The sequence below is a fragment of the Bombina bombina genome, chromosome 3 (assembly GCF_027579735.1).
Source record: "Bombina bombina isolate aBomBom1 chromosome 3, aBomBom1.pri, whole genome shotgun sequence".
NCBI classification, from domain to species: domain Eukaryota; kingdom Metazoa; phylum Chordata; class Amphibia; order Anura; family Bombinatoridae; genus Bombina; species Bombina bombina.
This window is the reverse complement of record NC_069501.1, coordinates 364,273,870-364,290,289: the sequence shown is the minus strand read 5'-3', so window position 1 is coordinate 364,290,289 and position 16,420 is coordinate 364,273,870. Positions and strand designations below refer to the sequence as shown.

The following is a 16,420-nucleotide window of genomic DNA, read 5'->3' as shown; positions in this document are numbered from 1 at the left end:
ATCAAATTAATTTTTGTGGAATATCAAGAAATAATACAAAATCACTTGAGGAGCAGTTATGGACCTATAAAAAAATTGAAAAATTTGGTTTTCATTTTATAAAGAGATTTATATTCCAAACACTGAACATCTGAAACATTGACAAATTGATACAGGCTATGTCTAGAGGCGATATTTATTATTCTCTCATATTTATAAGTCATTTTCATATTTTTCTAAAGTATATAGCCAATTTAAAGTTTCTTGTCAAATTCTATAAAAGCATTCCAGAATTTTATTTTTTTAGGAGAAAAGTGGCAAACAAGAGAAATGATACTACCATCTCAATACAAAATATAGCAGTAACTTTTTAGAAACTTGTTGCTTGGAATTACAAATCAATTTTTTTTAAAACTTGACTACTTCATAAGTGACATTTAAATAATTTGATTTATCATAGGTTAAAATAAAATAATTCAGAACAAAAATATTAAAGGGTTCAATCTGAAATTATCATATCATTTCTGTTATCTTGATGAATATTTGCATTTGACCATTTGTATTGCTTCTTTTACGACTCGGTATGTTAGTATTACATTTAAGAACTTTAAATATTGTAGAACAAGTTTTATGTTTAAATCATTTTTATTGTTTTCAATGTAAATAAGAAAGCATATAAGAACATACAGCGTCATTTCTAGCCGCCAATTACAAAACTTTGAAACAAAACAGAATATTATATTGGCTATAGATTTCAATGAACAGTACCTCTTAACAGGAGGTGTAATGTAAGTGTTCTTGTCTCATCCATCTACTCACACTTATATATAACTTAGAATCAAATGAAATAATTTTTGAGGGTGAATAAAACTTCCAGTATTTGGGGGGGAAAAAAGGTGGGGAAAAACATAGAAGGGGGAGAGAGAGATCTGAGGGGATAGTAAGTGTTTGCAGTACCTTTTGATCGTAAGGGCAGTAGATCAAGTCTATATAATTACTTGGATGTATCTATCTAGCGACTGGAGGCCTGAGAGCGAGCTGTTGCCGGTAAGGGAGGGTGGTTGAAGCCATTTCTATAGTTCCAATAAAACCAAATTTCGTCATTCTGAGTTTTGGTATCTAGTGTCCATGCTGCTAAGTCGTACATGTTATATGTATGTTGGATTTTATTTTTAATTTCTTGCCATGTCGGTGTGCCTACTTTCCAGTATCTAGCTATGCAGGTTCTCACTACCGTACATAGTATTCTAATGAAAGTGTTTATTGGACCATTGAAGCTAGGAAGTCGCTCGTGGAGTAGTGCCTGTGTCTTGCTAATCTGAATCTGCTCGTCTAATAGGTAGCTAATTAGGTTGGATAGTGACTGCCATATGGCCCGAACCTCCGAGCAGTCCCAGAACATGTGGCGGTATGTGCCCAGTTCCCCACACCCTCTGTAGCACAGTCTAGATGCTGTTTGTGTCATATGTGTTGTTCTAAGAGGCGTTAAGTACCATCTGAAAATCGTCTTCAGAGTGTTTTCTCTGAGGTCTGCACTCAGCAATCCTTTAGTGGCTGTTTCAAAAGTCCTGAACCACTGCTCTGGTTCCAGTCTGATGTCTAGGTCTGCTTCCCATCTTTGCATGAGGGGTGATTTAGTTGGGGATTTTGACGTTTGTATATCTAGGTATATTCTAGAGATGGATTGTTTTGGTCTGTTTATAGAGTTACATATATGTTCTAGGGTGAGTTTCCCTCTAGTCTGAATTGATTGCCTATATGTGTGTATTGACGATGATAATTGGAGGTATAGGTACCAATGCAAAGGGTCAGGATATATCTTATCTTTTAGTTGGGCATGGGTCATCACTTTATTCTGAATTAAGAAGTCTGCAACACGGTACAGACCCTTATTTTCCCATTTATTGATTGTTCTTTGCAAATCTTTGTGGAGGAGGTATCTGATGGGTCTCAGTGTTGAGGCCATAGGGCACATCCCTCCTTTATGTGCTAGTTCTGACCATAGAATTTGGGTGGTCTCTATTGTGACTGATTGATGCTGTTTTGTCTCGTGTGTGCCAACTCTGTGGTCCCATAGTATGGTGTCTGACCCGCCCCCCCCCTCATGTCTGACTCTAACTGAATCCAAAGAGCTTCCTCCTTGGCCCTAAGTATTAAGGTGTCCTGGGCTAGTCTAGCTGCCTTGTAGTATTCTATGAGATTGGGGATCCCCAAGCCGCCCAAGCTTCTGTGACCTGTCATGGTTCTCTTTGCTATTCTAGCATGTTTTTTACCGCGGATAAATGACAGTATCTCTGTTTGAAGTTTCTCTAAGTCGGGATATGGAATGCGTATGGGCAGAGCCCTAAAGAGATAGAGCAGGCGGGGCAAGACGGTCATCTTTACTGCTGATATCCTCCCCATCCAGGAGAAGTTATGCTTCTTCCATGATTGTAGGTCTTTCCTAATGGATTTGTATAGAGGTGTGTAGTTGGCTTTGTATAACTGCTGGGTGTGAGCCGTTATTCCCACCCCTAAGTATTTCAAGGGACCTTTAGATTCTTTTAATTCAAAGTTTATTTCGATTAGTTTCTTTGTGTGAGTGGGGATCTCTATTGGTAACATTTCACATTTATCCGAGTTAATACGATAGCCGGAGATTAACGAGAATTCTCCTAGCGTTTCATATAGGTTTGGAAGTGATAGCATAGGGCTGGTCAGGGTGAGCAGTATGTCGTCTGCAAAAAGGCTAATTTTGTAGTCTACGTTTCCCACTTTAACTCCTATTATATCAGGGTTTGTCCTTATCTTGGCTGCCAAGGGCTCTATACACAGCGCAAATAACAGAGGGGACAGTGGGCATCCCTGTCTGGTCCCATTCAGAATAGGGAACGATTTAGATCTATATCCGTTAGAGGATACAAGGGCCGATGGGTTGGTGTATATTGTTTTGATGGCGTCAAGGAAGGGGCCGTCAAAGTTCAATTGTGTCAGGGTTTTAATCATGTACCTCCAGTCTACCCTATCGAACGCCTTCTCCGCGTCCAATGCGAGGAGCAGAGAAGGCGTTCGTGTTTCGCAGAGGTGATGGACCGTGTCTATAGTTCGTCTCACGTTGTCTGGGGCTTCTCTGTCTCTAATGAATCCTACTTGGTCTTTATGTATTAGTTTGGGTAAAATGTTTGCTAGCCTATTGGCCAAGATCTTGGTAAAGATTTTAATATCCTGATTGATCAGGGAGATGGGGCGATAGCTAGGGCACTTTTTTGGGTCTTTGCCCGGTTTGGGTATGACTATTATTTTTGCTTGTAGCAGCTCAGCTGGTACTGGGTGACCTTGCATAATATGGTTACAAAATTTGGTCAGGTGGGGGACTAGTTCCCTTCTGAACAACTTGTAGTATTCCCCTGGGAAACCGTCTGGACCTGCTGCTTTTCCGGGTTTTAGTGCTTTTATCGCCAAGACGACCTCTAACGTTGTGATGGGTTCATTTAACGACTTTTTGTCCTCTGCTGTTAGTTTAACCAACGAAGGATTTTCTAAAAAGCTCTGTGTGAGAGCCTCTATCTTTGGGCTGTGTGTTACTTTGTGGCCGTCGTAAAGCTGTGCGTAAAAGTCTCCAAAGGTGTCAACTATTTCTTGGGGGTTTGTAGTGCTTGTACCATCTTGTCTTTCAATGAGTGGGATATTAGCTGTTTTGTATTTTTCTCTAAGTTTATGGGCCAAGAATTTGTCTGGCTTGTTAGCGTATATAAAATACTGTGATTTTAGTTTCATTATAGCTCTATTGGCTTGGGAGCTCAGCACCTTAGCTAGCGAGTCTCTTTTGTTTTGTAGATTATTCAGTGTAGTGGGGTTCCCCGTTAATCTATGCTGTCTTTCTAAATGCGCTATGTCTTCATGTGTTTGCAACCAGTCTCGTCTCGTCTGTCTAGCGTGTATAGTCTTTTCTTTGATGAGAGTGCCTCTGAGTACGGATTTGTGAGCGGCCCATACATATGTCGGGTTGTCAGTGGTGTCTGTGTTAATGTCCCAAAATTCCGTCAGGTGTTGCAGAGTGGAAGAGTGGATATGCAGGTTTTTATGTAAGATTGGGTCATACGTCCAGGACCTAGATCTATTTGGATCTATTAGTCCAGTCATCTTAAGTAGTACCACTGAGTGGTCCGACCACACACATGGGCAAATGCTGGAGGAGCTGAGTGTCGGTTGCATAACTTGACTGGTGAAGACATAATCAAGTCGGGAATATGTATTGTGAGCCGCCGAATAGAAGGTTGTATCATTGGTGTTGCCATTTAAAATGTGCCAGGAATCTAGCAGCGAGTGTGTACTGAGTGAAGCCTTAATGTGTCGCATTATGCTATCCCGCCTTGACTGTTTATTTGATGTCAGTCTTGGGTCTCTTGTGTCTTGTGGTGAAATGGGGATATTAAAGTCGCCCGCTAAAATTGTTCTGGTTTGTGACCACTGTGTGATAAGTTGCGATATTTTGGCAAAGAATATATGTTGTTGTTCATTGGGCGCGTAAACGTTACATAAGACAACGTCTACATTGTCTATCTGTCCCTTTAAGATTAAATATCTACCTTCGGGATCCGCAGTAGCAGATTCATGTATGTAATTAACAGAGGAGTGAATAAGAATCGAGACTCCTCTCTTTTTCGTCTTGGTAGTTGCGTGGAAGTGTGTGGGGAAGTTTTTGGTCCAGTAGTAGGGGAGTTGGGGTGTTACAAAATGTGTTTCTTGAAGAAACAGTAATTTGGCCTTTAGCATGGTGTATTGTTTAAAGGCTAATCTTCTCTTGGTATCAGTGTTGAGGCCTCGTACATTATGCGTAGCTATAGTCAACTCACTATCCATTTGTGTGTTGTTTGTGTATTGTCAGCTTACCTGGTCTCCGTGAGACCTTTCCAGGCTCCCCACCCTCCAGAGTTTCATACCATTCTGATGATAGCTCCAAAGCACCTCTCATGATGGCCCCCAATCGCACAGACCTCTCCCATACGACATCTTGAAACACATGAAAAAAACAGTTACAACTATACAATTCAACATAACTCTGGGCCTCACTGTAGGGGCCTCCAACCATCTCAACTGTAAGATAGAATGGGGGGGAAGGAAGAAAAAGAACAAGAAAAGGAGGAAAAAACATATTAGAGAATCACTTAAAGTGCAATAATAATACGACTTTGTTAACTAGGGGTGTCAGTTCAGCTACATCGAATTGAGCTTGAGTGAGTAAGAAAGAATAAAAGTCCCAAGGCAATAAGGGTAGGTGTTGTAAGTAAAGTCTCGCTCTGAGTCCTCAAATGTCCCTGTACTCTCAGAGATGAACTTTCGGAAGAGGGAAAGCCAGTCTTCCTGTAGGACTGTGGGTTCACAGGTATTGTTGATTTTGGAGAAAGTGTCTTTAAAGAGCTTGTATTTCCTTGGTTGTCTCCATGTTAACTTGCGATAGTTGTTACAGAGCTCAACATGGAAGGGTTTAGTGACCCTGAGTATGTCCCAAAGAGGAGTTTTCAGGTTTTTTGTTTCTTCCTAGTCGAGTTAGACCATTGTGGTTTTGAGATCTGGTCCGCTGGTTTCGTTAGCCGCTGTAGGGGGGCAGGGGTTGTGAGCTTTGGAGTTTCCAGGCCTAGGATTTGGCAGACCTCAGGGATATCTGATGGTTCTTTGAGAGTAATTGTTCTGGAGTCTTTGTTAATGTACAGGGCAAAAGGGAAACCCCATTTGTATGCTATTTGATGTTTCCTTAATAGCTGTGTCAGCGGTCTGAGAGCCCCTCTGCGTTGAAGAGTTCTAACACTAAGATCCTGGTAGAACTGTATTACGTTCCCTTGGAATTTCAGTGTGGGTTTCTTGCGTGCTCCTTGTAGGATTCTCTCTTTGTCTTGGAAAAGCGCCATTTTGATAATTATATCTCTAGGGGCATGCCCTCTTTGGGTTTTGGTTTGAGGGCTCTGTGGGCTCTTTCAATTCCCATTTCGAATTCTCCAGTTCCTTCTGTCACCTGATGAAACAGTTGCGCCACATAGGAGAGGAGGTCTTTATTAAGGATACTTTCTGGAACTCCTTTCAGCCTAATATTGTTCCTCCTACTCCTATTCTCTAGATCCTCGAGTTTTTCTTGGATCTCAGTTAATTCCTGATGGTGAGAGGCCACGGATTGGGTAACATTAGTGATATCTTTGACTAGAGTGTCAGTGTGTTCTAGTGTGTCCATCCGCCCTCCAAGTTCGGCAATCTCTGATTTGATTTCAGATAAGCTGTTGGTCATTGCTGTATGCATGTTATCAATTTTATTCCAGAGCTTTTCGAAGTTGGCTGTTATGTCTTGTTTAGAGACCAGGCCCTTTAGATCTGCTTTGGTCACTGGGGTGGTCTCTTCATTTGTCTCAGCCTGTTCTATATCTGATGTACCTTGATCCCCCTCTTCCATATCTTCCATTATGTTTGGTTTGGGGTTTATAGTTGTTTTAAAATAGGTGTTGACTGTGGATGGCTTAGATGTTTTATCGCCCTTTGTTGGTCTTCTGGCTGACATTGTTGTGTAGGTAAATGTTGCTCTCACTGCTAGTAGTGTAACTGGGGCCAAACAGATTCGTGTCTAATGTCTTTAGTGGTTTTGGGCGATGAAGTTTATTACTGGGGTATTGGGAGTGTTTCAGTTTGTACCACTCTGTCTATTAATTTTATATTGAAAGTTTCCCCCAGTACTTCTGCTTAAAATATACCACTGATTCAGGCAGGTATATTTAATCTGGCTGTCTAACTAGGCAATTACGAGCCTTCAGGTGGGTCTGCTAAGCTTTGTCACATTCAGTGGGGAGTTTGGTCTTTGTGCGTAGTCTCTATTATTAAGGTATACTGGAGGCTGTCTCTTAAATTTTCTTAAGGCCTGGATCTAGCCCCTGAAAACCGTGGATTCTTATTTTATAGGTAGAGGGCTATAGTTGCTTGTTGCAGTTTTTGTGCTCCTCGGTTACCCCCTCTCTGCCCTGTATTATGAGGTGCCGTGTTTACCTGGCGGATAGTTCCACTCGCGGTGTCAGTTCATTGCAGTCGTCGGCGCCATCTTGGGGATTCCCCCTGCTGTAGCGTGGGTTCAAAGTTGCGCAGCTCTCTCCAACCTCCGCTGCTGTTTGTACCTGCCGATGGCTCTCACCCCTTCTCTATGGCCGCTCACCACTTTCAAGGATCTCCGGCGGTGCGGTGTGGGTAATGTTAGCCGTCTGTTGTGTTTTGGCGCCGTCGCTGCTTCTGCGATGCTGTGAGGCTTTGCTAGGAGTTTGGTCTTTACCCTCCTCCATGTGCTGCCAGATCTCCTAAAGTAATCAGTGTGACCAGGTTAGGGATTAGGATGATACCCCTTCGTTTGAGGTAGTTAGCTGATGTTTGGGACTACATATGTAGTTTTTGTTCGATGAGCTGATCAGAGCTCGCTAATTATGCGGCCATTTCTTAGCTTGGTCAGGCCACGCCCCCTAGAACAAGTTTTAAAAGGAGTAACTTTTTAAATTATTAGATGAGAAAATTGAAATATACCCTCACAATATGTTTAAAGTGGAAGAATAATTGGGGACTAGAAAATCTTCCCATTTAGGTGCCAGAATTATACTTTCAGGGATCATTTCTATAGGTTTTGTTTGGAGAAATGTGCTTGAAAGTGAACAAACTTGCTTTCCATGATGATGAGCTTGAGTGTTTTCTCTTCAGTTTGAAGAGTGTAAGTGATGCTGTTTTAAAGCAACTGTTGTTTACTGTTGATGACTGTTCCACTTTTTGTATAGAAGTGTTGGCGATAGAAAACATAAGCTGAGTGGCTAATATACTAATTTTCAAAAGAAAAGCTTTATTTAAGAGCTGTATTTTCAAGAAATTGTATGTCAGTAAACATCAAATTAATTTTTGTGGACTATCAAGAAATAGTACAAAATCACTTGAGGAGCAGTTATGGACCTATTAAAAAATTGAAAGATTTGGTTTTCATTTTATAAAGAGATTTATATTCCAAACACTGAACATCTGAAACATTGACAAATTGATACAGGCTATGTCTAGAGGCGATATTTATTATTCTCTCATATTTACAAGTCATTTTCATATTTTTCTAAAGTATATAGCCAATTTAAAGTTTCTTGTCAAATTCTATAAAAGCATTCCAGAATTTTATTTTTTTTTAGGAGAAAAGTGGCAAACAAGAGAAATGATACTACCATGTCAATACAAAATATAGCAGTAACTTTTTAGAAACTTGTTGCTTGGAATTACAAATCAATTTTTTTTAAAACTTGACTACTTCATAAGTGACATTTAAATAATTTGATTTATCATAGGTTAAAATAAAATAATTCAGAACAAAAATATTAAAGGGTTTAATCTGAAATTATCATATCATTTCTGTTATCTTGATGAATATTTGCATTTGACCATTTGTATTGCTTCTTATACGACTCAGTTGGTATGTTAGTATTACATTTAAGAACTTTAAATATTGTAGAACAAGTTTTAAAAGGAGTAACTTTTTTAAATTATTAGATGAGAAAATTGAAATATACCCTCACAATATGTTTAAAGAGGAAGAATAATTGGGGACTAGAAAATCTTCCCATTTAGGTTCCAGGATTATGCTTTCAGGGATCATTTCTATAGGTTTTGTTTGGAGAAATGTGCTTGAAAGTGAACAAACTTGCTTTCCATGATGATGAGCTTGAGTGTTTTCTCTTCAGTTTGAAGAGTGTAAGTGATGCTGTTTTAAAGCAGCTGTTGTTTACTATTGATGACTGTTCCACTTTTTGTATAGAAGTGTTGGCGATAGAAAACACAAGCTGAGTGGCTAATATACTAATTTTCAAAAGAAAAGCTTTATTTAAGAGATGTATTTTCAAGAAATTGTATGTCAGTAAACATCAAATTAATTTTTGTGGACTATCAAGAAATAGTACAAAATCACTTGAGGAGCAGTTATGGACCTATAAAAAAATTGAAAAATTTGGTTTTCATTTTATAAAGAGATTTATATTCCAAACACTGAATATCTGAAACATTGACAAATTGATACAGGCTATGTCTAGAGGCGATATTTATTATTCTCTCATATTTACAAGTAATTTTCATATTTTTCTAAAGTATATAGCCAATTTAAAGTTTCTTGTCAAATTCTATAAAAGCATTCCAGAATTTTATTTTTTTAGGAGAAAAGTGGCAAACAAGAGAAATGATACTACCATGTCAATAGAAAATATAGCAGTAACTTTTTAGAAACTTGTTGCTTGGAATTACAAATCAATTTTTTAAAAAACTTGACTACTTCATAAGTGACATTTAAATAATTTGATTTATCATAGGTTAAAATAAAATAATTCAGAACAAAAATATTAAAGGGTTTAATCTGAAATTATCATATCTTTTCTGTTATCTTGATGAATATTTGCATTTGACCATTTGTATTGCTTCTTATACGACTCAGTATGTTAGTATTACATTTAAGAACTTTAAATATTGTAGAACAAGTTTTAAAAGGAGTAACTTTTTTAAATTATTAGATGAGAAAATTGAAATATACCCTCACAATATGTTTAAAGAGGAAGAATAATTGGGGACTAGAAAATCTTCCCATTTAGGTGCCAGGATTATACTTTCAGGGATCATTTCTATAGGTTTTGTTTGGAGAAATGTGCTTGAAAGTGAACAAACTTGCTTTCCATGATGATGAGCTTGAGTGTTTTCTCTTCAGTTTGAAGAGTGTAAGTGATGCTGTTTTAAAGCAGCTGTTGTTTACTATTGATGACTGTTCCACTTTTTGTATAGAAGTGTTGGCGAGAGAAAACACAAGCTGAGTGGCTAATATACTAATTTTCAAAAGAAAATCTTTATTTAAGAGCTTTATTTTCAAGAAATTGTATGTCAGTAAACATCAAATTAATTTTTGTGGACTATCAAGAAATAGTACAAAATCACTTGAGGAGCAGTTATGAACCTATAAAAAAATTGAAAAATTTGGTTTTCATTTTATAAAGAGATTTATATTCCAAACACTGAATATCTGAAACATTGACAAATTGATACAGGCTATGTCTAGAGGCGATATTTATTATTCTCTCATATTTACAAGTCATTTTCATATTTTTCTAAAGTATATAGCCAATTTAAAGTTTCTTGTCAAATTCTATAAAAGCATTCCAGAATTTTGTTTTTTTAGGAGAAAAGTGGCAAACAAGAGAAATGATACTACCACGTCAATACAAAATATAGCAGTAACTTTTTAGAAACTTGTTGCTTGGAATTACAAATCAATTTTTTAAAAAACTTGACTACTTCATAAGTGACATTTAAATAATTTGATTTATCATAGGTTAAAATAAAATAATTCAGAACAAAAATATTAAAGGGTTTAATCTGAAATTATCATATCTTTTCTGTTATCTTGATGAATATTTGCATTTGACCATTTGTATTGCTTCTTATACGACTCAGTATGTTAGTATTACATTTAAGAACTTTAAATATTGTAGAACAAGTTTTAAAAGGAGTAACTTTTTTAAATTATTAGATGAGAAAATTGAATTATACCCTCACAATATGTTTAAAGAGGAAGAATAATTGGGGACTAGAAAATCTTCCCATTTAGGTGTTAGGATTATACTTTCAGGGATCATTTCTATAGGTTTTGTTTGGAGAAATGTGCTTGAAAGTGAACAAACTTGCTTTCCATGATGATGAGCTTGAGTGTTTTTTCTTCAGTTTGAAGACTGTAAGCGATGCTGTTTTAAAGCAGCTGTTGTTTACTATTGATGACTGTTCCACTTTTTGTATAGAAGTGTTGGTGAGAGAAAACACAAGCTGAGTGGCTAATATACTAATTTTCAAAAGAAAAGCTTTATTTAAGAGCTTTATTTTAAAGAAATTGTATGTCACAAAACATCAAATTAATTTTTGTGGAATATCAAGAAATAATACAAAATCACTTGAGGAGCAGTTATGGACCTATAAAAAAATTGAAAAATTTGGTTTTCATTTTATAAAGAGATTTATATTCCAAACACTGAACATCTGAAACATTGACAAATTGATACAGGCTATGTCTAGAGGCGATATTTATTATTCTCTCATATTTACAAGTCATTTTCATATTTTTCTAAAGTATATAGCCAATTTAAAGTTTCTTGTCAAATTCTATAAAAGCATTCCAGAATTTTGTTTTTTTAGGAGAAAAGTGGCAAACAAGAGAAATGATACTACCACGTCAATACAAAATATAGCAGTAACTTTTTAGAAACTTGTTGCTTGGAATTACAAATCAATTTTTTAAAAAACTTGACTACTTCATAAGTGACATTTAAATAATTTGATTTATCATAGGTTAAAATAAAATAATTCAGAACAAAAATATTAAAGGGTTTAATCTGAAATTATCATATCTTTTCTGTTATCTTGATGAATATTTGCATTTGACCATTTGTATTGCTTCTTATACGACTCAGTATGTTAGTATTACATTTAAGAACTTTAAATATTGTAGAACAAGTTTTAAAAGGAGTAACTTTTTTAAATTATTAGATGAGAAAATTGAATTATACCCTCACAATATGTTTAAAGAGGAAGAATAATTGGGGACTAGAAAATCTTCCCATTTAGGTGTTAGGATTATACTTTCAGGGATCATTTCTATAGGTTTTGTTTGGAGAAATGTGCTTGAAAGTGAACAAACTTGCTTTCCATGATGATGAGCTTGAGTGTTTTTTCTTCAGTTTGAAGACTGTAAGCGATGCTGTTTTAAAGCAGCTGTTGTTTAGTATTGATGACTGTTCCACTTTTTGTATAGAAGTGTTGGTGAGAGAAAACACAAGCTGAGTGGCTAATATACTAATTTTCAAAAGAAAAGCTTTATTTAAGAGCTTTATTTTAAAGAAATTGTATGTCACAAAACATCAAATTAATTTTTGTGGAATATCAAGAAATAATACAAAATCACTTGAGGAGCAGTTATGGACCTATAAAAAAATTGAAAAATTTGGTTTTCATTTTATAAAGAGATTTATATTCCAAACACTGAACATCTGAAACATTGACAAATTGATACAGGCTATGTCTAGAGGCGATATTTATTATTCTCTCATATTTACAAGTCATTTTCATATTTTTCTAAAGTATATAGCCAATTTAAAGTTTCTTGTCAAATTCTATAAAAGCATTCCAGAATTTTATTTTTTTAGGAGAAAAGTGGCAAACAAGAGAAATGATACTACCATGTCAATAGAAAATATAGCAGTAACTTTTTAGAAACTTGTTGCTTGGAATTACAAATCAATTTTTTTTAAAACTTGACTACTTCATAAGTGACATTTAAATAATTTGATTTATCATAGGTTAAAATAAAATAATTCAGAACAAAAATATTAAAGGGTTTAATCTGAAATTATCATATCTTTTCTGTTATCTTGATGAATATTTGCATTTGACCATTTGTATTGCTTCTTTTACGACTCGGTATGTTAGTATTACATTTAGGAACTTTAAATATTGTAGAACAAGTTTTAAAAGGAGTAACTTTTTTAAATTATTAGATGAGAAAATTGAAATATACCCTCACAATATGTTTAAAGAGGCAGAATAATTGGGGACTAGAAAATCTTCCCATTTAGGTGCCAGGATTATACTTTCAGGGATCATTTCTATAGGTTTTGTTTGGAGAAATGTGCTTGAAAGTGAATAAACTTGCTTTCCATGATGATGAGCTTGAGTGTTTTCTCTTCAGTTTGAAGACTGTAAGTGATGCTGTTTTAAAGCAGCTGTTGTTTACTATTGATGACTGTTCCACTTTTTGTATAGAAGTGTTGGCGATAGAAAACACAAGCTGAGTGGCTAATATACTAATTTTCAAAAGAACAGCTTTATTTTTAAGAAATTGTATGTCAGTAAACATCAAATTAATTTTTGTGGACTATCAAGAAATAGTACAAAATCACTTGAGGAGCAGTTATGAACCTATAAAAAAATTGAAAAATTTGGTTTTCATTTTGTAAAGAGATTTATATTCCAAACACTGAACATCTGAAACATTGACAAATTGATACAGGCTATGTCTAGAGGTGATATTTATTATTCTCTCATATTTACAAGTCATTTTCAATTTTTTTCTAAAGTATATAGCCAATTTAAAGTTTCTTGTCAAATTCTATAAAAGCATTCCAGAATTTTATTTTTTTTAGGAGAAAAGTGGCAAACAAGAGAAATGATATTACCATGTCAATACAAAATATAGCAGTAACTTTTTAGAAACTTGTTGCTTGGAATTACAAATCAATTTTTTTTAAAACTTGACTACTTCATAAGTGACATTTAAATAATTTGATTTATCATAGGTTAAAATAAAATAATTCAGAACAAAAATATTAAAGGGTTCAATCTGAAATAATCATATCATTTCTGTTATCTTGATGAATATTTGCATTTGACCATTTGTATAGCTTCTTATACGACTCAGTTGGTATGTTAGTATTACATTTAAGAACTTTAAATATTGTAGAACAAGTTTTAAAAGGAGTAACTTTTTTAAATTATTAGATGAGAAAATTGAAATATACCCTCACAATATGTTTAAAGAGGAAGAATAATTGGGGACTAGAAAATCTTCCCATTTAGGTGCCAGGATTATACTTTCAGGGATCATTTCTATAGGTTTTGTTTGGAAAGATGTGCTTGAAAGTGAACAAACCTGCTTTCCATGATGATGAGCTTGAGTGTTTTCTCTTCAGTTTGAAGAGTGTAAGTGATGCTGTTTTAAGGCAGCTGTTGTTTACTATTGATGACTGTTCCACTTTTTGTATAGAAGTGTTGGTGAGAGAAAACACAAGCTGAGTGGCTAATATACTAATTTTCAAAAGAAAAGCTTTATTTAAGAGCTTTATTTTCAAGAAATTGTATGTCAGTAAACATCAAATTAATTTTTGTGGACTATCAAGAAATAGTACAAAATCACTTGAGGAGCAGTTATGGACCTATAAAAAAATTGAAAAATGTGGTTTTCATTTTATAAAGAGATTTATATTCCAAACACTGAACATCTGAAACATTGACAAATTGATACAGGCTATGTCTAGAGGCGATATTTATTATTCTCTCATTTTTACAAGTCATTTTCATATTTTTCTAAAGTATATAGCCAATTTAAAGTTTCTTGTCAAATTCTATAAAAGCATTCCAGAATTTTATTTTTTTAGGAGAAAAGTGGCAAACAAGAGAAATGATACTACCATGTCAATACAAAATATAGCAGTAACTTTTTAGAAACCTGTTGCTTGGAATTACAAATCGATTTTTTTTTAAATTTGACTACTTCATAAGTGACATTTAAATCATTTGATTTATCATAGGTTAAAATAAAATAATTCAGAACAAAAATATTAAAGGGTTCAATCTGAAATTATCATATCATTTCTGTTATCTTGATGAATATTTGCATTTGACCATTTGTATTGCTTCTTATACGACTCGGTATGTTAGTAGTACATTTAAGAACTTTAAATATTGCAGAACAAGTTTTAAAAGGAGTAACTTTTTTAAATTATTAGATGAGAAAATTGAAATATACCCTCACAATATGTTTAAAGAGGAAGAATAATTGGGGACTAGAAAATGTTCCCATTTAGGTTCCAGGATTATACTTTCAGGGATCATTTCTATAGGTTTTGTCTGGAGAAATGTGCTTGAAAGTGAACAAACTTGCTTTCCTTGATGATGAGCTTGAGTGTTTTCTCTTCAGTTTGAAGACTGTAAGCGATGCTGTTTTAAAGCAGCTGTTGTTTACTATTGATGACTGTTCCACTTTTTGTATAGAAGTGTTGGTGAGAGAAAACACAAGCAGAGTGGCTAATATACTAATTTTCAAAAGAAAAGCTTTATTTAAAAGCTTTATTTTCAAGAAATTATATGTCAGTAAACATCAAATTAATTTTTGTGAAATATCAAGAAATAGTACAAAATCACTTGAGGAGCAGTTATGGACCTATAAAAAAATTGAAAAATGTGGTTTTCATTTTATAAAGAGATTTATATTCCAAACACTGAACATCTGAAACATTGACAAATTGATACAGGCTATGTCTAGAGGCGATATTTATTATTCTCTCATATTTACAAGTCATTTTCATATTTTTCTAAAGTATATAGCCAATTTAAAGTTTCTTGTCAAATTCTATAAAAGCATTCCAGAATTTTATTTTTTTAGGAGAAAAGTGGCAAACAAGAGAAATGATACTACCATGTCAATACAAAATATAGCAGTAACTTTTTAGAAACTTGTTGCTTGGAATTACAAATCAATTTTTTTTAAACTTGACTACTTCATAAGTGACATTTAAATAATTTTTTTTTTAAATATTTTTATTGAGGTTATCAAATACTATAATCATGTACATACAATGCGAGAAATTACATATTGCAAACTGTTACAGTGCAATAATTTCTTAACAATAAAAGCAAAAAACATTAGAACAATAAAAGTGTTACTGTATGTATTAGAGTAAAATCCTCATTTTTTCAAGAGTTAACATTATATCCTCCAATTACCCAGGGGGGCCACTCATATGCCCTAGAAAGTAGTTAACACTATAGAGGAGGAATTCTTTACTAAACAGCAGTAGTATAAGTAATTATCAAATATTGTACACAAGAATGCAGCTGGCTAATTTCCTGTAGAACAGTAGAGGTCACAATAATCATAACAAGGAGCAGGCAAAATGGTAACATCTTATTAGAAAGTATAATATAATATGGTGTGTACGTCGCTCCTGCCAAAGTAAGTCCCTCAGGGACACCCATACGCCATAAGTGTCCCTAAAGGGAGTATTATAAACGATATTATTTGTAGTTAATATGGTTAAGGAATTTTGTCAAGTTATGTGAAAAAGAGAAAATAAAGTCTGCGTTCATTATGCACTGCAAGGGTTGCTGTAGGAAAGTGATGAAGGTGCGGCATAGACTAGATGAGCCGCATAGTTAACCCTCCTAACCTAGGAGGTATATTATTATATGTGGGGGGGAGGAGGGGGGTATAGATTGGTTGTGGTGAATTGTAAGGATAAGAAAGAGCATGGACCTATCTTGCCGCTAAGGTTATATAGAACCTACTTGAGAGTGAACTAATCTGTGTAACATGTGTTTGTTTGGGGGGAAGAAAATTGTTGTGTTATGTCTGTGTGCAGATTAATAATATTGTAACAGGTAGAGTTTTGAAGGGTACTATAGGGCTGAAGTTTCCTAAAAACAGGGTGGTGTTACCTCAGTGTAAAAAAAAAAGCTCCAGTGCTTATTTTCTATTTTGGAACAAGAGGTACTGGTGGATTAGGAATGCCATGTCTGTGTGCAGGCTAATAAAGTCTAAATATGTGTAATTTTGAGATGCAATATGGGGCTTAAGCTCCCTCAAAATGGGGTAGTGTAGTCTCTATGAGGGTTT

General features: G+C 34.9%; 8 non-coding genes across 8 annotated transcripts; all 8 read left to right on the top strand.

The window, feature by feature from the left end:
• Positions 1–7,569: 7,569 nt before the first annotated feature.
• Positions 7,570–7,785, top strand: LOC128655095 (small nucleolar RNA U3). Its single transcript, XR_008401655.1, has one exon. It is a non-coding gene; the product is annotated as a small nucleolar RNA U3 (small nucleolar RNA).
• A 797-nt stretch (positions 7,786–8,582) lies between these two features.
• Positions 8,583–8,798, top strand: LOC128655091 (small nucleolar RNA U3). The gene has a single exon (XR_008401651.1). It is a non-coding gene; the product is annotated as a small nucleolar RNA U3 (small nucleolar RNA).
• A 791-nt stretch (positions 8,799–9,589) lies between these two features.
• On the top strand, positions 9,590–9,805 carry LOC128655083 (small nucleolar RNA U3). Its single transcript, XR_008401645.1, has one exon. It is a non-coding gene; the product is annotated as a small nucleolar RNA U3 (small nucleolar RNA).
• A 791-nt stretch (positions 9,806–10,596) lies between these two features.
• Positions 10,597–10,812, top strand: LOC128655087 (small nucleolar RNA U3). Its single transcript, XR_008401648.1, has one exon. It is a non-coding gene; the product is annotated as a small nucleolar RNA U3 (small nucleolar RNA).
• A 791-nt stretch (positions 10,813–11,603) lies between these two features.
• On the top strand, positions 11,604–11,819 carry LOC128655094 (small nucleolar RNA U3). The gene has a single exon (XR_008401654.1). It is a non-coding gene; the product is annotated as a small nucleolar RNA U3 (small nucleolar RNA).
• A 791-nt stretch (positions 11,820–12,610) lies between these two features.
• On the top strand, positions 12,611–12,826 carry LOC128655092 (small nucleolar RNA U3). The gene has a single exon (XR_008401652.1). It is a non-coding gene; the product is annotated as a small nucleolar RNA U3 (small nucleolar RNA).
• A 784-nt stretch (positions 12,827–13,610) lies between these two features.
• Positions 13,611–13,826, top strand: LOC128655089 (small nucleolar RNA U3). Its single transcript, XR_008401649.1, has one exon. It is a non-coding gene; the product is annotated as a small nucleolar RNA U3 (small nucleolar RNA).
• Positions 13,827–14,617: 791 nt separating this feature from the next.
• LOC128655085 (small nucleolar RNA U3) lies at positions 14,618–14,833 on the top strand. The gene has a single exon (XR_008401646.1). It is a non-coding gene; the product is annotated as a small nucleolar RNA U3 (small nucleolar RNA).
• The last annotated feature ends 1,587 nt before the right edge of the window (positions 14,834–16,420 follow it).